Source organism: Sturnus vulgaris, chromosome 6 (assembly GCF_052056855.1).
Source record: "Sturnus vulgaris isolate bStuVul1 chromosome 6, bStuVul1.hap1, whole genome shotgun sequence".
Lineage (NCBI taxonomy): Eukaryota > Metazoa > Chordata > Aves > Passeriformes > Sturnidae > Sturnus > Sturnus vulgaris.
In genome coordinates, this window is record NC_142248.1 from 21,054,990 (window position 1) to 21,080,029 (window position 25,040).

The following is a 25,040-nucleotide window of genomic DNA, read 5'->3' on the forward strand; positions in this document are numbered from 1 at the left end:
CATAAAAGTTCTCCTGCTGCTAAACAAAAATGTAAATGCTTCTTTGAAAAGATACTAACTTAACCATGTCTCCGAATATTTAATTTCAAGTGCTGGCTCCTGCCTTCCTGAAAACTCTGTTTAAAAAAAGTATTTTTCAATGCACTTTTCATTCATTTAGTAGTGTTACAATTTTCAGTTGCAGAACTGTGTTCCACATTTGATGCTAGAACTTCTTAAGAAAGCTTCTTTTTTCTTCTTTTACAGTTGTCTTCCTAAGAATCACTAAAACAAGGCCATAAAATAAAGATTTTTTTTCATACTTAGAACAGTTAACTTACAAATGATGCAGAGAAGAAATTAACACTGAGAACGAAAAGGTGAATCAGCTCCTTGAACTCTTCTGGTTCACAGGGTATTTTCATACAGAATACCGTATTTAAATTATATCGCTTAGAGCAAGGAAATTATGGCTTCCTGCCTTTTACAGAGAAATTGAAGCCTTTGGCATTAACCACAGTATTTGAAGAGTACTACAAGCAAAGTCAAAATTCTGCTCCTGCCAGGGGAAAAGCAGCTGTCACAAAGTAAGAAAACTTTTTAGACCTTCATTTAACATATAAAGAAACCTTTCTAAGTTCTAAAAACAAACGAGTCATTGTAAAATAATCTTATTTGCTTGAAGTCTCAGCCATTTGGCACCCAGCCAGCCAGGGTGAAAAGACAGACACTTAATACACAAAGATCCTAGCAACTAGAAGTCTACAGGGAGCAGGGGATTGTATTGCCAGCAGCTGAGTGATCAAGATCTCTCTCATACACCAAAAAGGAATATACAAGAGAGGTGCTCATGGGCCACCTTAGTCTTTTGGAATAGACCAGAGGCAGGAAGATGGGCAGAAATGTTCACAGTCAAAGAGGGCAGACACCTGTATGTCCTGTAAGCTGTGTGACCCTACAAATGCGAGTGAAAACATTAGGAGACTAACTTCTGATGAAAGGAAAACAGAGGGACCAACACAGCTAGCCTCTTGCACCACCATTTAAAAATCTAGTAACTCAGTTAAGTTGCTTAAATTTTCTTCTCATAGTTGAGACACACAAGACAAAAAAATCATTCTGAGTTTTGTTGTCTGAACTTTCATATTTTTCCCTTGCCCCTGCAGAAGGGACAAGAAGTAAAGTGACAAGTTAAAAAAAAAAAAAAAAAAAGGTAATGCCATTTTTTTATTCAAAAACAGTAGTGGTTAATGTGTTTAGTTCTGACAACATGCATTTTACTTGCATGGCAGCAAGCCACGAATTCTCAGTGCTCCTCATAAGGAGACTCCTGGCCCATGGATTCTGACAATATGCCAGAGTCCAAACCAAGCCAGCCCAGCTGCAGCTGGGTGCTTCTGCTCTACATTCTTTATGTGTGAAACCCACCAGTGTTTCCCATGCCCAATACTGAACATTCAAGGTGCTCCAGACACAAACATCCACTGCCATATGCTACCTCACACCCTTCATGCCAAACAGCTCCAATACTGTACTCTCTCCACAAGCAATGAAGAGGTCACTGTCATCATAAAAACAATTTAATTATTACTTAAAAGTATAAATCTAAGTAGTTCCCATGACTTGTTCAACTGTTTTGATTCTTTATAAGCAGCAGTGTTTTTACTATGCATAATCACACCATGAAATAATGGATGGATGTGTTGTTATGACAAACAGATCTGTTTCAGTGTATCAGCTCCTCTGTACCTGCATAAAGAAAATTTGAGGGGGGATTGTCCTTGCAATGTTTACCAAAGTACTGCAGAGGTAATATTTGTGCTTTGTGAATGGCTTTTCTTTTTTTCCTCATACCAACAAATACTTTTACTCAACTAATAACATATTATCAGCAGGTAATTTTGCCTCAATTATTTTTTGCTTTTAAAACCAGCAAGTGCACAACTGTGTGAGAACAAAGCTATAAACATTTCAAATAAGCACTGATCTGACTGCAATGATCCAGCATGCTGAGTTGAACTGCCAACATGTATGGCTTCAGTAACAACAAATGACATTTCAAAACTCTAAAGCAGTCACTGAAGAATGCTTCATGGGTTATGTCACCTTTGATTCACTTTATGTAATGTACCATTAGAAGCATACACTGGTCATTAATTACTATGCTCCAATAAAGTAAACGAGCACTTGAAACGGGATCTGATGCACTGACATACCAGCTTGACTTTCTGGAATTTTCAGCAGGGTAAAATAACAACTGAGGTCACGATTTTTAAAAGCATCTGGTAATTGCTCCTATGTATCGAAGTGAAAATTTACCTTTAGGAACCAGATTAATTTGGTTAACATTCATTTCTTATTGCTGTGCTGAGCATTTGTCATCTGTACCACACTAAAATTTAAAAGGTAGTAAGAAAGCTAAAAAAAGTCAAACGTGTCTATTAAATGGATGCATATAAGCAAAGGTTCTATGTATATTCGATCACATTTTCCACGCCAAAAGATTCACCAGCACCATCATTTCAACCATTGACAATTATGCATGGAGGAGAAAGGGGTTTTTATTATTCACACTCAAAACCCAGTAAAATGATCAAAAATTAACAAGTAGCAAAAAGAAGTAAAAATAAAATGCCTGTATTGTTATGTAAAGCCAAATCTGAATATAGACCAAATTTCTAGGGCCAGAAACAATTTTGCATGCACAGACATGGCACCATGGGCAGGTGCATATTTAAATTACATGCACATGTACATTGTGCTTCTTGTTTTCCAACAGTTTCCTCCCTTCCCACCCACTGGTCCTTCTTTAGACTGATTAGAGACTGAAGATAGCTCACAGCCACAAACCTGGTTTCAGCAAGAAATTCTGTCTGCAGCCTATGGAAGTCTGTGCAGACAATCTCCCTCCACATGAAAAAAAAAATACCACTCAGAAAAAGGTTCATTACAGAGAAAGCCATAATAACTGAATACTTACAATGATACAGCTGAAAATACAGATATGCAAGGTTTGAGTAGTCTAGAAACAATCTAGAAATCTTCTTTGCAACCATATATTTTGATTTACTTGTAATGGGAAGAAGACAGAATGTTTAATGCTCTTTAGTGCAATAATGTCATACCTCATCATTACTCAGAATGTTTCCAATTTGCAAACTCACCTATATTTTGCTAAATCTTATCCTAAATACAGTCCAGTTACTTTTTTGTTCTAAAGATTTTATAAGCATATAAGTGGAGGAAAGTGACCACTTTGCAGTGGTTGTCTCATGAAAAAAACAAAGCTGGCCAAATCACTCATAGCTAGTCTGCCTACTCAGTATAAAAACCAAAGAGTCCATGCCAACTTCCCCACATCACATCACCCTCCTGCTCCTCCTCCCTTCCCCTGAACTACAGCTGGATCCAAGAGAAAAGCATTTAATTTCACCCAAAAGCCCACACAACCAAAACAATGGAATCATCCAATCCTGAATGGAGCGAGTTGTGTTTATGAAAAGCTGAAGTAAAAAAAAAAAAAAAAAGAAATTAAAAAATGGAAAGAAAGAAAAGGATGAACTATGCTGTTAAGATAAATTATGAAACAGAAAGAGTCGTCACACTGGTACTTTAAAACGTAGAAAAAAAAATTGCCAATGATTACTTCTGCCAAGCTGGAAAAAAAAAATCTTTTTGTTTAAAATGAAATATGCATAAATATACAGAAGTGACAAAAGACTATTTTTTTGCTTTCAGAGCACTATAATTTTACTTAAATGGTAGGTGTTCTTTCTAAACAGAATGGCATTTCAGAGACACCCAATCCTGTATTTCAAATACAGCAGTCATCTCTGAAATACGGTCTTGAAGAAAATTTCAAAATAGCAAAGAAGCAAATTAGTGAAAAAACAAAACTTATCAGCTCTTTTTGAATAAAAACATAATCATGAGGAAACAAATGTACCTTGCCCTCCCCCCTTCTCCTTCCTCAAAAGTCTGTGTCTGCACAAAGATATAAGAAGCCACTAAACCACAGGGTCCCACGCCTGCCAACCGCAATGGCTAAATAAGTCACCGTGTATCAGCACCATTTTACATGGATGTATTCCCTTGAGATTTCGAAATAAATAAAAAATGTACACAGCAAAATGATAAATGATCACTGAAATTAAATGAGAATATTTTAAAATCTAGATCTTTCAACAATGAATTGTTCTTTACTAAAAAAGGTGAGTTTGTATCTTCAGAGAAGCATCTCTTTAGTGGCTTGAGCAGGTAATCAGTTCAAAGAGCTAATTAAAAAAAAAAAAAAAGCAAACTTGCTACATAGATTATTTTCACTAATTGATTCTGATTGTTTAACTTCCACAACTATGATTAGAGGAAGAAGAAAAACAAAGGAATATTGAAGATTAATTTAAATAACAAGAACATTAAGTTTGGTCAATGCCAGTGAAGGAGTGTGATAAGAGGAGAACAGGGCACAAAATTTCTTGAACACTGATTTCAGAATTCCAGTGAAGAAAGATCTTAATTTCATTTTCAACAACTACCCCTCTATTACACCTAAAGAAGAGCAGAAGGAAACATTTCAGACTCTGTCATCCAACTGGGGTTCTTTGCAAGGCCTGAGAATGTAAAAGGGCATGTATTTCACATTTTTATCCACAACTATATTATATCAAAGGCCACTGATAGTTCAAATTCAAAAACTTCTAAGGTGGATACTTTTATTTAGTTGTTTCATTTATGCCATGCTTACTCTTTTTAAAGTATTAGTGATTTCCTTTACACATCACTACCTACTATATGAGCTAATTTACCATTTCAGCAATAAGACACAAAAAAACTCTTTGATTTTTTTTCTCATAGACTGATAAAATCCTAGCACACCAGACCTGACTAGGCAGTGGTATCTTTTGTATGGCTATTAGCAGCTACAAGGTGTAGCAAATATTCTAGGAACAAATGAGACATAAAAGCACAAGACAATCCAATGGTGCTATAGAGTGATCAAAAGGAAATAAAATGCTAGGCTAGAAACTGGGACAGACATACTTATGGAATAAATCCAAAGATTTCCAGCATCTGTCCCCTGACTTCTGATACACACCATATATAACTTTCATTTCTACCATTAAGGTTTGTTAAGTTTCATAATTTGTGAAATGCAGTGGAAAGCTCAGCTTCACTAGATTATTGCTGTTGTCTCATATACTCCATATGTGTCATCAGTTCATTGCAGAGACACTGTTGCCCCCTCTATCAAGACAAACAGAAGTTATAAAATTCTGATTTAGACTGGCAACTCAAAAAAGAGTCAGGTTATGTTGAATAACCTCTTTAACCCTCTTTTGAACACATTACAAACTTCTTCAGAAACAACTTTTGTGTTCACAGTCCCTTACTAAATTAGACTTCAGCATTCTGCCTCATATCCAGCAGAAACTTACTATTAAACAATGGCTGGTTGACCTCACCTTCAATAGAAACAGAATCATAAAAGAATGTTTTGAAACAGATTTTATAAGTTAATTAATAAAGATGATTTCTACTGAAATAAAAGCATTTGTGTTTATTTATAGCAAAGCCAAGCCCAGAAAGAAACACCTCTCTTAAGATACACCATGTGAGGGTACATGGCCCTACATTAATTTTGCTAACTCACGAAGTTACCATGAAGCACAACGTTGCACTTAACAACACTCACAGAAGCTAAGAGTGAGAATGGAGGTGTGCCTCTGCAAACAACAACCTGTACCTTTGACTGTAAGTATATTCAGTAGAGTGATAAGTTCATGCTTTAGTAAAAAGCACTGATAGAATTCAATGTAGGTATGATGCTAATCCCTAAATTCCACTGCCAATAAATAAATAAAATGTCAGATACATTATGTGTTTCCATAATACTATTAATTTTATCTTATTTCCAAATACTCTATCTTCTGGGGTGAGATAAAGTTTTGCTTGGGTAATCTGTGACAATGAACTTGAAAAAGAAAGTAAGACAAGCTCCCAGAGGTATTGATCTAGAACAGAAGGAAAATAACAAGAAAACCCAAGACACAGCCAACAAAAGTGACTAGGAAGAGAATCAGGCTGCATATTGAAAAATAATTCCATAGCTCCAAAGAAATTTATCTTTCAGACAGTTTTTCCAAGTAAAGCCCCGGGGCAGAAACCTAAATCTTCTAAAAAGTCAAGTTTGACAATTTTACAACACAAGTTAAATGATACAACTGTCTACAATGGCCGATGGCAACACAGGGGATCTTTGCCAGTCCTAGAATCCTATTTAAAGTTTAAGAAAGAAAAAACCCCAAAAATCCCCAAGACATCCACATTGCTATTAATCTTACCAAAATACTAAATTATTACTAAATCTGTTAATCAGTTTTATCCTCTTAGAAGTAGGCACAAAGAATAAGCTGCTGAAGCAACGTAAAATCTTTTGAACCATGCCAATATTAAAGCTGAAATTTGCTGAAATCTCCCAGAGCTAAATTTTCATGTTTTATACTGACTTATGACAAAGAAATAATGTAGAAAGCATTAACTTTTGCTAATATGCAAATACTTTAATATGTATGATAAATAATTCAAATAATGCAGCTTTCCTCCAGAAAGTGAACCATTAATAGAAATATAAACCCAAACTCATTAATTTTACTTTCATCAGCCCAGAAATTTTGCTATTGACCTGAGAACTTTTGTAACCTTTTTCTGTATACCTAGTTGCATTACATTACAGTAATATATAATATATATATGACTATATATAGTGTATATATATGTCTATTATATTCTCTCTGTTTACTATCTATATAGTAAATGAAAATTTTGTTTAGGTATTTTCATAACAAGCTACTTTTGTTAACAGGAATGTTCAAGTGAGTTTTTTGTACCCAGATGATTTAGTTCTGAGGCGTCATCTCACAGGTGAATTGGAATCCCAAACCAGACTGACTTACCAATGCTGGTAAATGAGCTACTGGCAGAAAGAAGTGAAGAAAAATAAATTAGTGCTGCAGTTTTGATGATGTAGGATTTCAAACAGTTCTTACTGTTGTACAAGCAATAACCACTTGTCTGACTCCCTTTTTTACACAGGCTGACAAGCTTACTGCCACTCCCTTTGTGAATATTTCTCTCTGTCCACAGGTTCCAAGCTTCTTTTCACTGAAAACTGGATTGACATAACTAACAAAAATTCAGAGCAGATGTTCTCAGTTGTACTCAGTAGTACAGCCACTTAGTTGTTTTAGTCCTAATGAAGGGCTGGAATGATGTATCCACAAATATCAGTTAATGCACACGCAAAAATGTTGCCGCTTCCTACCACAGAAGTCAAAGACCATATTTTCTGTCCTTCTTTTTAATTCTATAATGACACTACATAAATCTTCCCTAATACTTTGGAAAGCCTTTCAGCCATTACAACAGAGATGCTATCTTCACCAGGTTTAAGTACTTATTTCCAATCAAGCTCCACTGCTACGACTCATTCCATTCCTTCTGCGGTACTTCAAATATCATTCAAATTGTCATTACTTCCTGCTTTAAGTTTTATTCTCTTCTAATGTGACAGTATGGCTTTTTCAGTGGGCTGGATATTGCAATTTCCCATACCAATGGGCAACTGTTACAAAATTCTGATTAATGCTTTCTGCATTCTTCATATGAGAATGATTAAATCTGCTTATACAACTTTCATGGTTTTATAGTTTCTTTTAATTTTATTATAATTTTAATAATTTGCAACTCTACAGCATACATTTATTTAGTATTTTGAAAGAAACTATTCCTGTCTAATTATCTTCATAACCTCGTATCCTTCATCTCCATCAAGTCTACTGACAACTCTCCCACGTGCTTATCAACTGTAATCTAAAGACTCAAAGTAAAGTACTATGAAGACAATTCATTGGGACTGAGAGTTGACAGAGCTACATCACTGCATTTAGTCACATGTTGCTGCAGAATCAGGTATTAACCTTATACTTGAGAAGTGTACACACTGTTAAAGAATGATCTACTGTTTATTTTTTAAAAGGCAGTTTTCTGCATTAACACCATCTTAGTCATACCTTTGAAAACAGTCAAACCAAACTTCAAGAAAGAGGCTACAGTAGCACAACCACATCCTGTATTTACACCACAATGAATGCAGACATGCTTAGCAATACCAACGAACAGAAACAACAAGCAGCATTTTGTCACAGCTTGAGAAACAATAAGGTGTATCAATCTCTGAGGGGTTTGCACTTCTCTGTAGGAATTCAGTTAATACTTTGGGTTTTAAGCACCTCAAGATGAAGAGGCTGCAGTAACATCACATAACTTTTGATTGCCTTCTGAATAAACAGTGTATTTCTTTGCCTGCTAAAGCTACCTGACACAATACCTAATCACTTACTGCCAGAAATTCCTCCCCATGGGAACTTCAGCTTTGAAGCAAACAAAAGGCAAAGCAATGTTGCATTTCAGTCTAAGAAACTAAAACCAAAATTGAATTTGAATTTCTAGAAAGTCAAATCTCCCATTTCTCTTTTAAACGAATATGATCTGTAGAACATTCATGATGGTTTAAGGAATATTCATTTTTCACTGGCATTTGTACACATTCAGCACCACAAGGAAACCAGAAACCATTGTTACACAAAGTCCTCCCTGTTCTTTCTCCTGCTCCTCAGAACAGGGTTACCACAGCAACAAATGAGCATCTATCCAGCAGCTAACACCATCAGTGGATGTGTGCCATTGCAGAGCAGAGTTCGCTGACACTACATTCAATAATTTAAGTACCATCAGGCACAAAGAGTTATAGGAAAAGCCAAAATAATTTAATAAGAACTTTAGCTCATGGACTACATGATTTTACCCAACAGACTTTCCAACAGCAATCATTCCCAGTGGAATGTATGTGGTAAGTTTTAACATCACTCTCCCCAGCCCTTTCTTCTGGATCACAAGTTTACACATTGTTATATACATACATATGTATGTATTTACATCTGAATGCATGCTTTTATACACAAAATAAAATGAATTTAGGCTTAGTATGTGTAAACATTAAGAGAGAGATGAAAGAGAACCCATTAGCACAGGACTAGTATTTTCCTTTGGCAAACCACTACAAACTAGAATACAATGCATAGTCCAACCTCCCCAGGACAGTGGCATCTTTCTGGTATGCCAACACTTAGGTCTTACTTCACACATCAACATAAAAATTTACACTGAATAGAAATATAAATTTCAAGAAGTCCAAGCCAAAAAGTTCAAACAAGTTTCCTTAAGAGCAGAAGGATGGAGCAGTAGCAGGGTCCTGCCTAGGAGACAGGCTGCAGCCTGCAGCTTAACCTTGAGAAAAAGGAAAAGCAGGGCTTCTTTAGCCACAGAATACTAGAGGAAAGCACCAACTCCAGTTATTTTGTCTCTGCTGTATAAAAACACACTGATGGCACTTTCTGATATCTCTTGCTTGCTACATCTTTGTAACCAAAACGGACCGGCACTCACACCTCGTCAAAGACTGGGGGAAGGAGAAGGGTAAAGTTCATGGGAAAGCACTGTTTGTGTTTCTGGGCAGAGTATTTTGCTGAAGACCCATCCACCACAGTGGCCTAAGAGACCACAGCATCAGTCAGTACACATCTTGGTAGTCCAGTCCTTTCTCACCTGTCCCACCCACTTAGTGTCCACCACAAAGACTCACTGAAATAAATACTTGGACAGTCAGGCCACCTGTTTTTCATGTAATTACACCAAAGAAAGTCATTCAAATCTAAAGCCATACAAGAACTCATGGTCCAAGCTTATAATGTCCATAGGCTCAGATCACAACCTTCCTGTAAGATATGCGAGTCTCCACAGGGACTTGTGCTGCTTGGCACTAATCAGAGCCACCTTTTAACAGCACGACTGAGATATAAAAAGAAAACACTAAGCATGATGGAATGGACAAACAAATTTAATTACCCATTGGACCACCAAAACCAATGCAGTAGAACTTTAAAATAAAAATCTATCATCTTTTTAAGATTCATTTTGCTAAGATAACACAAAGACATACCTGAATAATACTAGATTTCACTGTAAGTCATCATTCTTCTGTAACATTTCTGTTTGTATTGGTAGCTGGGGAAAACATTTATTACTCCTTGTTTGTGTCAATGATATAGGTTACATACCTCACCTGTAAAACCGATTTTAATAAAGGACAGAGATCAAAATGTATCTTTTCTCTGTAGTAGTCTTGAAAAAAACTATAGTATATTAGTAAACATATTACACTACCAAATCTAGAATTTACCTAAATTTTCAGGTTTACTAAATTTAAGGTGGCCATTAAACAGAAATGTTTTGTGATCAATCATCCCACTTCTTAGATATCTGTTACTGAAAACTTAGAAGCAATTTCTGAGTGCTTTTATGCAAAGACAGGGTACACCTGAAGAATATACATTCAAAATCCCCATGAGTAATGCATATGTCATTAAATGTCTCTTGTAATGGAAACTATTGAAAATTGAAAGGTTAAGTACTACTAACTTGAAGATGTGAATATAGAATGCGTTATCCAGCTATATATAGATGTTTTCAAGGCACATGGTCTGACATCTACTAAATAAAATACGTATGTAATCTATAAACATTAAAACAAACCAAAGCAAACAAAAAAATCAAGCACATAACTCCATATTGTTTTCTCAGGGGGGACAAGGAATAAACTTTTTGCTCAATTTTAGCACCATAATAAAAATCTCATCTTGCATTCCTGCTCTAAAACTGATATAGGAAAAACAAAATGCTAAAAGAAGCACTAATTAAGAAGCACTGTGTAAAATGTTAAATAACTTTAAAAGTTATAATAAATATTCATGTCGGACTATCCCTTGCCACAACAAAAAGAAAAAATATAAATATGCTTTCAGCATAAAACAATCATTAATTTCAAGTGGTACTTAATTAGTGAGTCTGGAACAAATCTACATGAATTCTCATTACAATATAAAGTATATTTATTTCCATCTTCTAAGTAAAGCTAACTGTGGTTAAATTAAGGGTTTGACCTTCCCATGTCAGCATGGTGGTTAATGCTTCATCTCCTGTTTTCCAAAGTTTCAGTTTCCTGACACTCTACTTTCTGCAACAACTCACAATTTTATCTAGCAAAAACAGCTAAATTTTGACCAAAAAAAGTCAGTGAATTCAACACCTTTTAGCAGAAATAGTAATTTTAGAAACTAATGATGATTCTATTAGTTACAATTTTCACAAGTTTGCATTTAAAAAGCTATGCAATGCTATGCAATTCCACATGTTACTCCTCCATCCAGGATAATTTAGCACAATAGATGTGTATTTATAGTCCCACAGTGCAACATTCATTTTATACTTGCTAATGTTACCAGACAGAGGATTCACAGACATGCCTTGTATTTTAATAACTGAAGCATTTTATTGCACAAATTTACATCTGTGATAGGCAACCTGTGCCTCGCCTTGCATTGTCCAAACTGCAGCTTCAGGCTACTTCTACCTTCCCCAACATTTTCATTCTTATCAGTCCATTACCAATTCATTAGCAATCAGACAGAGCTGCTCCTGGCAGGTGTAATAACACAGTTTTCCAGAACAGAGTTCCTCTACACAGCTCCCATCACGTGGTGAGCAATGCCTGCATCTGCCTCCCTGCTGGGATGGCCCAAGACTGTGCTGCCATGTATGTGCCTTGGCCCACCAGCTGCTCTGCCAAAGGTCCTACACCACATTCCAACGACAGTACAGACCATGCTATATCTATATACATAAAATAATGTTAATTTCTTAGTTTCCTGAGGTTTAAATTTCAGTTATCTCCATGATGTCATCCCATATTGTGAGTACCACTGGAATATTTCAGGAGGACATAAACTAATATTAAAGGGTAGCATCCTCCCAAATGCAAGCAGAGAAGGAGCACTAAAATCCAGAGCATGGCTCTTCCATCTTTGCTGATCCATGTGGAGCAAATGACAAATAGATGGAAAGGTAATGAACTGCCTGTGATTTGGCATATCATGGAAGTTGCCCTTACTTTAACTCCTCTAGCAAAAAAGGGGCACAACACTTCAGATGTCCTCAATTTTTTTGTCCCAATATATTATTTTACAAAAGAAACATATATAAGTAAGCGCAAACAGCTCATAGTACTAATCTTTATTTTGAGAGGTACATGTGCTGCTAATAGACTCATTTATCTGTGCATGTGACAGAAATCCGAATTTAATCTTTAGAGAAGATACCAGAAAACAGGAAAAAAAAAGAAAAACCACCAAAAAACTCACAAAACTAAACATACACAAAAGGGAAAAAACAAACAAACAAAAAGAAAAAAACAAACAAAACAAACAAAAATACACACCATTATTCTGGTCCATCTGTTTCATAAAATTGTTTCAGATTTTTTACTTGCTTTATTTTTATCTTTATTTTTTATCTTTTTTGAGCATTTCAAGAACTACATCAAGATATCAAACACTAAAATAAAGCTTTGAAGGAAAGCATGGTCACCTTGAAAAATAGCTAGCCTCTTAAAGAGAATTATAATTTAGCAACATGTTCTAGGCAGTGATTAATATCCATGCACTGTGAGCTTTCAATACTTGAGTGGCTAGTTTACTGTTTGTAATTTATCCTATAATAAACTGATACAAAATTTTGTCCTTTTTTTCCTCATAAAATTTTCCATTTCTCATCTGGCAGTAAGGACAGCTCAAAATTTGATAAACTGTTTTGCCAGATTTTGTACACAAAATCCCATCTTCACTGACACAGGTTTATATCGACTTATTTTCACCTCCTGTACAGCTATGCAGATTCTGCTATATATGTAAATGCATCTTGTGACAGTTTTACACTTTGGCAGATTGCAAATGCTGTCAGATTAGAGTTGGTGTCTTTGATAAAGTAAATAAATTACAGGGAATTACTACAGCAAGGGGCATTGAGTATGAATGCCCACATTAGTACCTAATGTTGAAGCTCTCAGCAGCTGAACATTCATGCCTAAAGGCTAGGTGTTGCTGTTCATCATGTTAAAACTCTGGTTTACATAAAGCACCAACATATTTGACACTTGCTTTTATCACTTTTTTAATTCCTGTACAAAGGTTCCAGTAGTTCCCCAGAAGGTACATAAAACAGAGAAGGAAAAAAAACCCAACCCACAGTATAAAAAAATCCATGCATGCAAGGGTAGGAAGTGATACTAGATCACAAACAAGCTATTTCTGGTGCTCATTCTTTATTCTTTTAATACCAAGCTCATTGTTAGCCCATAAATGTAGCTCTGAGAATACTTTTGCAAACTGGCAAATTCTGTATCATTACAGATTGTTGTTAAGATTATGACAGATATATTTATAGCAACAGACAGGAGACAAAGCAACCTCCTGTGACAGCTCCAAGCATTAGATCTTCAATGGGTTAAAGGCAACAAAAACACCAAGAGAAAAAGCATTATATATATATATATATATATATATATATGCACGTGTGTACGAAAAACACTTAACATATTGGGTGACAGTTTTCTACCTAATTTCAGGAAATGCATCTAAACAATTTCAAACAGGGCATAAAGGTGGCTGCTGTGAACATATTCCATGCAGTTATCACCAAATACATGCTAACATTTACCTTCAGCAAATGCTGAGGAAAACCCCTAAAACCCACTGGGAGTAAGCAAAGCTGCAGACTTACAATATGGACAGAAGGATAGGTGTATTCAGAAATTAGGTTTCCGGACTTTTAAATACCAGAAATGGCTCTACTGACACACAGAAGTGTCACAAGTCACTATTCCCAAGTGGCCTGCCTTCATGCCTCTTATCTCACTCTGCTTCTGGCGTTTCTTTGTGGGCTTTGTCTTTTCCACAGTCCCTAATATGGCTTGTTTCACAGACAAAAATAACACATTTCAGAGTTCATTTATTTGTACTTCCTGTAGTTGTACACTAGCTTAACATTCCTCGCCATCTTATTCTCATCTTACACGACTCTTCCTTTCTGCTTCTACTTCTCCTCTCAGATTTCTTTCAAACAGTTGCCTCCCTGACCTGGACCCTATCATTTTACCTCACTTAAATGTCTCTGAAGATCAACTTTCTTCTGTTCTCCACAAAAAACCCCCACATTTCAGGTGGAAACACCAAGCTCCACATGCAGGTAGGTCCTCAGACTACCAGTAGGTTCTCTAATTCCATCACCCAAGAGCCACAGCAACACCACAGCTTCCACAGCCAACACAGCTTCCTGCACTTCTGATTTGCAGAAGTAATCATTAGAAGAAAACCTTGCTGATAGAGAGGTTGAAGATGTTTGAAGTCAGTCATTTAAATTCTTCCTATAGGAGAATTCTGCTGTAATAAACACCAGTAAAGGATCTATCGAAATTTTATGGTGTTGCAGAAACACTGTTCTACTGCTCACATTATTTCCTTATCCATCAACAGTTAAGACACGAGCCAGAAAGATCATCTATTAATCTGTCCAAGGAGTACAGTGAAAATTACAAAACTCTCTGCAATAGAACATAATCACAAACGATGTGGTTTTTTACACACTTCCCCAAAAAACAACACCCTCCACTGAAACACTGCAATATTCATAACAGGCCAGCAAAACTCTAACATCTACCTTCCTATTAACTGCAATTCTTTTCTATATTACAAACATCTGGCTACTGCTGTTCTCAAGCAAGGAACTGTAAACTGTCAATTTTCAATCAAGAAAAAAATTAATTTAGTTTTAAAATATATAGTTTAATGTTCTGGGAAGATTCAAGTGGAAATTACACCAAATTGGAGAAATCTATGTCCTGACACTAGGTTTGAAATTGAAAAAACACCTAAGAAAAAAACATATGACCTGTATGAAAATAAGAGCTTTCTAAGAACACATTAATTTTAATGCCAGTGTTCAAGCAGAGCTACAACTACCATTTGTTCGCTCCAAGTAAATGACTGGACAGGAGGGAAGAACTGAGTGAATTCATCTTAACAGTAGACTGTCACTGACTGCTTTAGCAAAATGTACTTGCCAAGAACTAGAAACGAATCAGTTCTCATTGTATCCAGCTTCATAAATGCTCAAGTATTTTTTCTCTGCAGGAAAATCAATTTCAGATCTTACAGAGTTTTACAGAAAGAAAAATATATATTTCAGATTAGAACATCCAAGAGGTATTCACCTGCATTTTAAGGGGGCTTCAGAGTGTGTTTTGACCATAGTGTTCCCCAACTCAAATAACAAATTTTAATTTTTTACTATATGGCCCCAGTTTTTTTACAGTGCAATTTCTTCTTGCTGAGTACCATTAATTTCTGGGGTATGTGTCTGCTGCGTTAGGGGGAAAAAAGAACAAAACAAATAAACCAAACCTTCTCCCCACAAAAACAACAACAAAAAGCCCAAACAAAACAAAAAGAAAAAAAAAAAAAAAAACTAAAAAAAAAAACCCAAACCAACACACAAAAACACACAAAACCCCCACAACCCGCAACACAACTCTGTCTAAATCAGTGTAAAAATATCCTTAAAAACAGATATTAGAGTGTAAAACCATCTGTCAATTATGGCACAATAACAGTTTGTATTGATAACTGCAAATAACAGTTCTGCATTTGGGTCATTTTTCACACATTTTGATGCCTTCTATCACACACACTGGCAGGCTCGAAAGTTGAAAGGTACGACAGCAAAGCTTTAGTGAAATAAGAGCCATCTTTCATTCTGCAGTTTTAGGCCTACTCGATACAGTATTAAATTTGATCTCCAAGAAGTTCATCTACTAATCAGGAAACTGCAAGCAATTTTATTGAACTGCTGCTAGTCTCAAACCCATTTTTAAGTACAAGAATTTTAAGTCATATATGCTCATTATCGGAGAAATCTGGACTTCATTCTCATTATTAACTTTATTTGAAATCTAATTCCATTAAAAGTTAGTGAAGAAAGTGGAACTATTACTGCTAGCCATTCGCTAGCAAGAGGGTTGGCTAAACAGCTCTTGAATATAACACTAATTTTAACTACTTTAACTTCAATGTTAAATGCACGTAGAAGTAAAAACAAAGTGATAGAATAGTTAACAGATTTTAGATTATAAGCTTACTATTCATTCAGTAGTAACACCGAGAAGCTTATTAAAGTGAAGAATCCAAGGCAGTGCTGGTGAGAAATCTTTCACACTTCAAAACAGTGACTCTAACCAATAGCTAGATTTTCTAAGAAAAAAGCCTACAGTTTGCATAAAATTTCTCTCTTTGTAGGGCAAAATCTGAAATATGTCTGTACTAAAAAAAAAATAAGAAGCCAAAAAATTCTTAACTGGAACCTAATCATATCTACAAACATTAAAAAAATATCATAAAACAAAGGACTAGTCTTGGCTTTCTTCACTCACATCTCACACTAATTAATTGTCAGAATCAGTACTTATACAACAAGTACATACTTGCAATCAATTACTGTGAACTAGTGCTGAAAACCCCGTAAATCCAATTCTTTGTATATTCAAGGACATTTATTCCTTGACTCTGCTTCTACTATCTAGCTCATGGACTATACTGGCACTCTTCTCCCATCAGCACAGAAAATGATCTAGTTTTCTGGATGAAAGATTTGAATAAATAATACATAGTTGTTTAGTGCTAAGTATTCATTACGTTCAAGATGAAGAGCTCAGTCACCAGCAGATTAAATTTACTAACACCAACAATTAACAAAATGGCTTTACTATGGTCTTTTGGCCTCCTAAGTCTCACAATGTGATGATCTGGTATCACTGACAGTCACCTGCCTATCTTAAATACCAGCAACATAGTTTTTACCTTAATAATAAAATATGATAACCTATAATAGGATTCCTTCTGTAATTTCCAATTTCACAGTAAGGATTAATACTAAAAATAACTAATGTGCCTCCTTCAGAAACTGCTGTCATGTCGCCTTCACTATTCTTCAGTAAACAAGAATGCAAGTAAGATCAGTCCAGCAAAAATTAAAAAAAAACAAAAACAAACTCACAAGATCTAACAAAGAATTAGCCTTGATAGGCAAAATTGAGGAAAAATTCAGCCATGACAACAGGATTCAGTAAACCATTTAGTTTGTGCTATTAGTTATACAGCTGGCATTTATATATAGAAAGTATATGAAAATCGAACATCTCCACACTGAATTATGTGGTAATGCCACATTTTTCCATTGATACCTGAGAATATTAAGCCCATTTTTCTCTATTACCAGTTTTATTACACAATTAGTATTGAGCGGGGTTATACCAAACGCCTGCCAGTTCTCCATGAGCAAAGCTCCCAGCACACACCACGGGCAGCAATCAGAACAGCACAGCTGGGAGTCAGCGCTCAGGGCACTTCAGCAGTTTAATCAATCCACGCGCATTTCAAGTGAGTTATCTGCAACAAGAATGGTGATATAGTCCCAGCAGTGCTTACAGTGTTATTCTGAGCAAACAACAGAGAGCAAAAAATGTTTTCATATTAGAGAATGTGAGGTATGGAAAAAATGACACAATCCTTTTTTTTTTTTTTTTTTTAAATACTCTTCAGATGGTTATCAGTGCTCCACTGACACTTCGCTGCCTCCAACCCCTCTGTGCATTTAACTCACGGTCAGTACTGGATATGAGATAGAGCTGGTAATAAGACACTTGGCTTATAGGTTGACAATACAAATCTGATGTATCTGCACCATTGTTTCCAGTAACTGCAGCTGGACTGCTCAAGAAACAGTGAAGCTTAGCTTTCAGGATGCTGATATTACATAATCTTAAATTTGGAAGAAGTGCAAAAATTGTCTTAACTATCATATTCTTTTTGCTTAGAGATTTATTTAATTTATATTTTGCAGTGTCCCAGATATTTAGGTGAAAATTCTCCAACAGAGGCAAAAACATTAACAGTACTAACCATTTCATACTCATATTTGAGTACTTAAAGGGTGGGTACAATGAGGACAGAAACTCCCCTCTTCACAAGGAGCCATGCAGATAGAAGCTGCATGAGGAAATGTTCCACCTCAATCTAAGTGTTCTCTGCAGTGAGAGCAGTCAAACTATTGGGTTTTCCTGGCCTAGATTTGGGAACTGGGGGGCTAAGAGTAGCTGTAGCTTCTGTGAGAAGCTGCCAGCAGCTTCTTTCATGTCCAGCAGAGCCAATCCCTGATGGCTCTGAAGATGGACACGCCACTGGCCAAGTCTGTGCCAACTCAAAATGATGGCAATGTCTCCATTTACAGTAACACTTTAAGAAGAAATCATAACAAACATTGCACAGTTTTAATTCCACTCAGAGAAGAGTGAGAATATGTGAGCAGAACATGCAGACACCAAGATCAGTGAAGAAGGAGCTGAGATTCCTCTGCAGCCTGTGGTGAGACCATGGGGAAGCAGGCCATTCCCACAGAGGTGCACACTGATGCAGAGATCAACCTGCAGCCTGTGGAAGAGGAGCCCCATGCTGGAGTGGGTGGATGCTTGGGAGGAGGCTGTTATCCCATGGGAGATCCATGGATAGAGGGGCCCTGCTCTCATGCTGCAGCAGCCTGTCCTTCAAGGACTGAATCCTGTGCAAGAACGACCCAGGGCACAGCAGCTTGAAGGTGACTGCTGCCTGTGGGATGGACTCACACTGCAGCAGTGCACACAGAGCTGCTGCTCGGAGAAGAACATGGAAAAGTATCTCCAGTGGGAGGGAGCCCACAGTGCAGCAGGGGAATGACTCCTCTTCCTGAGCAGCAGGAGAAGCCTCGAGTGATGAACTGACCATAACCCCCATTCCCTGCCTCCATGTGCCACTGGGACAAGAGGTAGAGCTGGGAAGGAGCAAAGGGTGGGGGGAAGGTGCTTTTAAGGGTTTATTTTACTTCTTAGTATCCTGCTCTGATTTTGTTAGCGCAATAAATTTAATGCATATCTCAAAGTTAAGACTGTTTTGCTCATGATGGTATTTGATGAATGATCTCTCAGCTCATGAACCTTTCATTAAATTCTCTCCACTGTCCAGCTTGTGGAAGCAAGTGTGTGAGTGGCTTTGGTGGGTGCCTGGCATCAGGCCAGCATCAACCCACTGCAACAAAACCTCCCCAGGTACATGAGTCCCCATCACTGGAGATTCTTGAGATGTGATTGGAGAGGATGCTAGAAAGTGTCACCTAGGTTGCCTTCCCCACAAAATTTTGGGCCAGATGATCTACCAAGATCCCTTCCAACCTTGGCTGTTCTATGACTGTATGACATGAAAATCTAACCATCAGGAAAAGAAAATTAAGGAACATACACAAAACATTGTCAATACTGCTAACAAACCAGTAATGGTTCTGAAATAACATTACTGGTTAAAACAAATGAACAAATAAAACAATTTTTGATGTCATCTTTGTCATTAGAGCAGGGTAATAACAATGGCACTCAGCACTTTTGGATCTACATATACTGGTTCTTTTCTGCCTCAACTGTCCTACATCCTTTTGAAAAGTACTGGAACCATCAAGTTCTGCAGGAGCCTGCCCAAAGTTTACTTGAATTCAGAAAGGCTAAATTAACATATGGAGATTCTTTTTACTAGGTATCAGGGTGGAGAGGTGCACCAAGATAGAAATTTTTATTACACCAAACTGAGTTGGAAAATTAAACTATTACTGAATGGCCTGTCATTTCTCATTTTAAAAAAGTATTTGGTAACATACTCAACTGGAGTATATATAGCTCCTATAATTGAAATTAAACTCTGTATCACTTCAGACTTTCAGCAACTCAGACATAAGCCATTAAAAAAGATTTGGGTTGGCTTGACTCTGTGTAGAGAGCTTATTACAACTCGTTGACTCATTAATGTATCAATGCAGCTTACTGGCTTGGAGGCAAGTTATTTTCATCAGAAAAGCCATTTAATTAACAAATATTTCTTCAACCTAAATATTTTAAGAAGCAGAGCTTCAAACTTGATTTGCCTTAAGTTGGTTAAGTCAGGTAACCCAGTAAGACATAGATCCAGCAAATACAGTTTATCAATAAGAAAACCACTTAAAGCAAATTATTTTAAATTAAACATATCTTACCCTTAATTTTAAGGATTAAAAATTACATGTTACAAAGTAGTCAATAAAAAGATATTTTTATAAGAGTTACAATTACTAAATTAAAGCAAATTAAAAGTACTGTCCCAATTGGCAGTGAAACAACCTGTCTGCCAAAACTGTAAAATTCTGAGTATCTAAACAAACATAAAGAAGGTTTACTTAAAATTTAACTATGTTCATTATTGTCCAAAATTTGCTAATCAGTCCTTGGTGATCACAACTTGTACTGCCCTCCTAGTGAAATAAACAAACAAACCCGGCCTCTCATTTGGATACTCTTTGCTGTTGACAGAATTCACATAAAGGTTTTATTTATAGACAGACACATATGTATGTAAAATATTAATGAAGTAACAGTGTTACATGCAGACACAGCCGACTTTGTCTCTTTCCCTGATAAATACATTTTAAATGAGCTAATGGAGACAACACATTTGCAACTGCAACTGCTGTTTCTTTTTCTCAGCTTTTAGTCACAATTCAAATCTTAAAATAGCTAATCTACAGCATTCTGGGGATAATCTATGGATACTGTACTTAAGAGTGCATTGTTTGAGCATCTGGAAAGCTAAAAATCTGCTAAATAGCCGACCCCCTAAACATATGATTAGAGAATAAAATTCTTAGTCTGTTCATAGAAATGGTTTGAAACAGTATATGTTGCAAACTGCACTTATTTCTGCTGAATACATTTTTTTTAAGTATTGATTTTACTTAGTCTTATTTGAAGTCTGGTCTGGAAAAGGAGATTCACCTCATTAAATCTACTTGCTGAAGGTTACCAAATTATTCCTGTTAAGACACTATTTAAGAAATGTGATTTTTTAAATATTAATTTAGCTCCTAGAGATTGTATGGTATCAGTTGGCCTTCAAAATGTCTTTTTGCAACAAACCATTTAAGGGGCACCAAAATATTAATTTCCAGACATCAGCCTATAGTCAATGTTCAACTAGTTATTGTTACAATAATAACAGTGCTTAGAAGATATTACAGATGTTTATTTTAAGGTTGGTGTACATTTTAAAGAAAAGGCATATAATAAATGTTTTGTTCCTTTGAAACAATGTTACTGGAATCACTATGGAGAATTGGGTTAACGCTGAAACACAGCTGAAGAGAAAAATCTCTTCGCAGAGATCATAATGACAAGACAACATACATTTTATTTAAATTTTTCTTATTGGGACAACCTCATGAGATGTATATCTCATTTATATGAGGACATTTGAATGACAATTGTAAAATTTGACTATGAAATGCAATGAATAAGCTCTAAACTGCATGAATTTACAGACATAATTATTCAGCATTTACCATACAGTATAAGAAAATTAAGTCAGAAGACTTATTAATCAAGTTTAAATACAATGATAATGTGGCACAAATGATATCCAGCAAGTGTTAGAAATAATATTCTGCAAGCAGTTCAAATTAAACTGCTCTGTGATCTAACACCATTGAAAAAATTCTCAATATATTTAAAAGAATTCCCAGTCATTTGATAGGACTCAGTCCCACCACCACCAGCTGCCCAGGAGGGTGACTATATTACAGGTAATACAGGCCATTAGGGCAAATCCTAACAGAGGTACTCTAAATTGTTTTCTGAAACTTACTTCCCCTCATCACTGTGCAGAAGAGCCTAGTGTATTTCAGGTGTATCTCAAATATCCTCCCAACCCCACAGTGGACCTGCTTACAGAGCTACCAGGACAGCAAACCTGTTAACCATACTATTATTTGAATGTATTTTAGATTATTGCAGCCTGACATTACAGTCTTCTCTCTGCAAACATGGAAGGAATTAACTTTACATTAAGCAAACAATTCAGTTTTTCACTCATAAGAGAAGTTTTGAAAGTCTTACCAACACCTTTTTAATTTTTCCGACATTTATTAATTATAAAACATTGCTTCTTGGCTTTTATCATGCTAACTCCATTTTACAACTGAGAAAAGCATTGAAGTCCTTATCAATCTAATCACAACTGAATGTAAAGAAGCTACCTATATTTACTACGTGTACAAACATTTTTGAAGAACATATACAGAAAAGATCATGTTGACTGACTTGCTGACTGAACGTTTACATAAATCATAACTAAAAGGCAGAGGAATCAAGCAACCCAGAGACAAATCTTACAGTTAAATTCAACTTCAGTGGTAGCTGGTTCTATTCCCTATGGAGACAAGGCCCCTGCAGCAGCCATGATTTTCAGATCGACCTGTAACATAATTTTATGAAGCATTGTTGGCAGTTTACCTTGTTTCTTTTTAAACATACAAATATCTTCATGATTAAGAGATCTGCTAAGAAGCCATGAAATTAGCATATTTAGTCTCCACTGAAAACATTAACATGCAAATTGATGAATATCAAATGAGGAGAATAATGGAGTTCACCTTTGTATAATCAAACATTCTGGGAAAGACATTCCTTTTCTCCTCAAAAATGGGAAAAAAAAGATAAGGCAAAATAGGAACAAGGCTACCATCAGTCTTCCAATAAAAGTAGAAACAGTAGTAAGTTTATTGGATTTACAGATCACCTTTAACTGTATGTTACATGCAAATGATATTATCAAATATGTACAACATTTAAGTCCCGTAAGATAATTTTAATGGTAAAATCTGAGAAAGCAGTTCAGATTTTGAATACCAGATTTAAAATCCAATATAGTTACAAAGCAAGCCATCAGTAAACAATATACTCAACTGCTCCTAGTCCAAATCTAGCAGGACAAGCAGTGACAACTCATATTCGGAAATTCACAAATTGTTCCTTCTAGAAAACCAGGAAAAACAAGATAAGGTAGTCAGAACACACCACCACATAAGAACCTAGCAAAACATAAGCAGGGAAGTCCACAGAGGTGGGGAGGGAAATCTCAGACATTCTTTTTACTATGCAAGAAAAATTCATACTGAAAAATAAAATTATTACCCAGAAAATAAAAATGAAATTGATAAGATATCTTTGAATATATCTCCTTCCTGAGTTTTGCCTTTAGTGATAGCTCAGGCAAGGAAATATGCCCTTTACTTCCATTTTTTCTCAACTCCATTGACTATAAGTTATTTTTCAGCTCAGTTGACTATTGAGGTTTCCCTCCTCAATTCTCTCACCCTAATCTAATTTGCTATATATGAATATAAAATGTCATACACTATAAACTCTAGTTATAGGAAATCCTGTCTCCCTCTTTATATACACACATACCCATCTGTATCATGTTCTACCATCTACACTTCAGGAATCTAAACAGTGCAATTACGTATTGAAAATAGACACATCTATAGTTTACCCATTCCTTGCACAGGTACTGTATTGTACCTGTGTATAATATAACAGGTACAACATGAGGACAACATGAGAACAACAGTATTCCAAAACTATTTTCCTCAGTAAATATGGCTAAGGATGTGTAAAAGTGTCCTAATGAGTCATTGCTTCCAGAAGGAAGGAAAAAAAAAAGGCGATTGCAAGTAAAATAAGTAATTGCTGGGAATGCGATCAATATTTAAGTAGTGAAACTGAAGAGCATCCAAAATCCTTGGTATCTACTGCATCTTTCATTCTTCAGAGACTATGAACTAAACCTACTGTTTTGCCTGACAAGCTAATACATGCCTTTCAAACTTGTGTCACTATTTAGTGAAGTGGGGGGCTGAAGGGGGACAGGAAAAAGATAAAATGAAAGCAAACACTGTTGTCTGTACACATGTTGCTTAGCAATACCCCATGTGAAACAAGCAGAAATGGTGACATTGGCCCCCAGTTGAATTTACATAAATACTAAATATGCATCACTGAAAGAGGTGTGAAAGCAAGGAGTCAAGTACATGACCTATAACAAAAAGAGACATGGTAGCACAAAGATATATGTTAGCATTCCAAAATCTAAACAGAAATGTCACTTGTTTATAGTAAAGCCTAAAGCACTGGTCTTTCCCTTTTATGATTTCAGAACTGATATGAACTAAAATTTAAAGGTTTTTTTCCTGGTATGCACCATAAGAAAGTGTATTCCTATAAAAATTATTAAATATACATCTTTAAAACACCTATTTTCCACATATAAACTTTGCCCTCATCTCACTAGTTGTTTCTAGACACTTTATTAATCACCTATTCTTATCCTGAATATAAATAAATTTTTTTAATAACTAATTACCAGTACTATTGCTTGTCATGCTCCTGTAAGCTTTGCCCATTGATCTCAAAGTACACAACTGAGGAAAGATTGCAATATAATTGTCCTTTCCAAACATGAATAAATAAGAGGCACAGAGTGACATAACGACTCTGTCACTTATATGAAAGTGTCAAAGAGTAAAATTTTCACAACAGAGACCAAATACTGAAAGTAATAGTAACTTAATGTCAGCATTTGCATGCCACGTTTGACACCACACTCCACATGTACGGTCAGCTCTATCTATTGCAGTATGTCAAAACACAGATCAAAGACTTTGGGAAGAAAGGCTTCCGTTTTAAAATTTTTACAGATTTTAGACACACTTTGAAACACGTTAGCCAGACACACATAAAACAAGTCTATGTACATTCCCTTCTTCATTTAAGTGAAATCTTTAGAAGACAGTTAAGAACATTTCCTATGGAGTTTTGTAAAACACAATATGTGAAATAAATATGTTTACTAAAGGAGAGAAGAGAAAAAAAATTGGAAACCAAAAGATTTTTTAAGATATTCAGTATAAAATAGTATATGTTTTGATCCCAGTAATGTGCAGCACCCCAAAAAACCAAACCAATAAAAAAAACCCACACTAATTTCATATTGAAATTCCTTATTGCTACATAGCCAAACTTTTTAGGAACAATTATTTTTCAAGTAAGTTGTGATTCAAAAGCTGAAAGATCATCATATGACACTAATTCCACATTAAATATACAATGAAAG

The 25,040-nt window shown here is 35.8% G+C and overlaps 1 protein-coding gene and 1 long non-coding RNA gene across 3 annotated transcripts in view; one reads left to right on the top strand and one right to left on the bottom strand.

Annotated features, from left to right (window-relative positions):
- LOC148223353 (uncharacterized) overlaps positions 1–10,251 on the top strand; it is a 241,709-nt gene extending 231,458 nt beyond the window's left edge. Inside the window, exon 10 of the long non-coding RNA XR_015804590.1 lies at positions 247–10,251. This is a non-coding gene — a long non-coding RNA (uncharacterized LOC148223353). The remainder of the gene's footprint in view (positions 1–246) is intronic.
- PRKD1 (protein kinase D1) overlaps positions 1–25,040 on the bottom strand; it is a 114,712-nt gene that overhangs the window by 66,785 nt on the left and 22,887 nt on the right. The gene's annotated exons all lie outside the window — the stretch shown is intronic.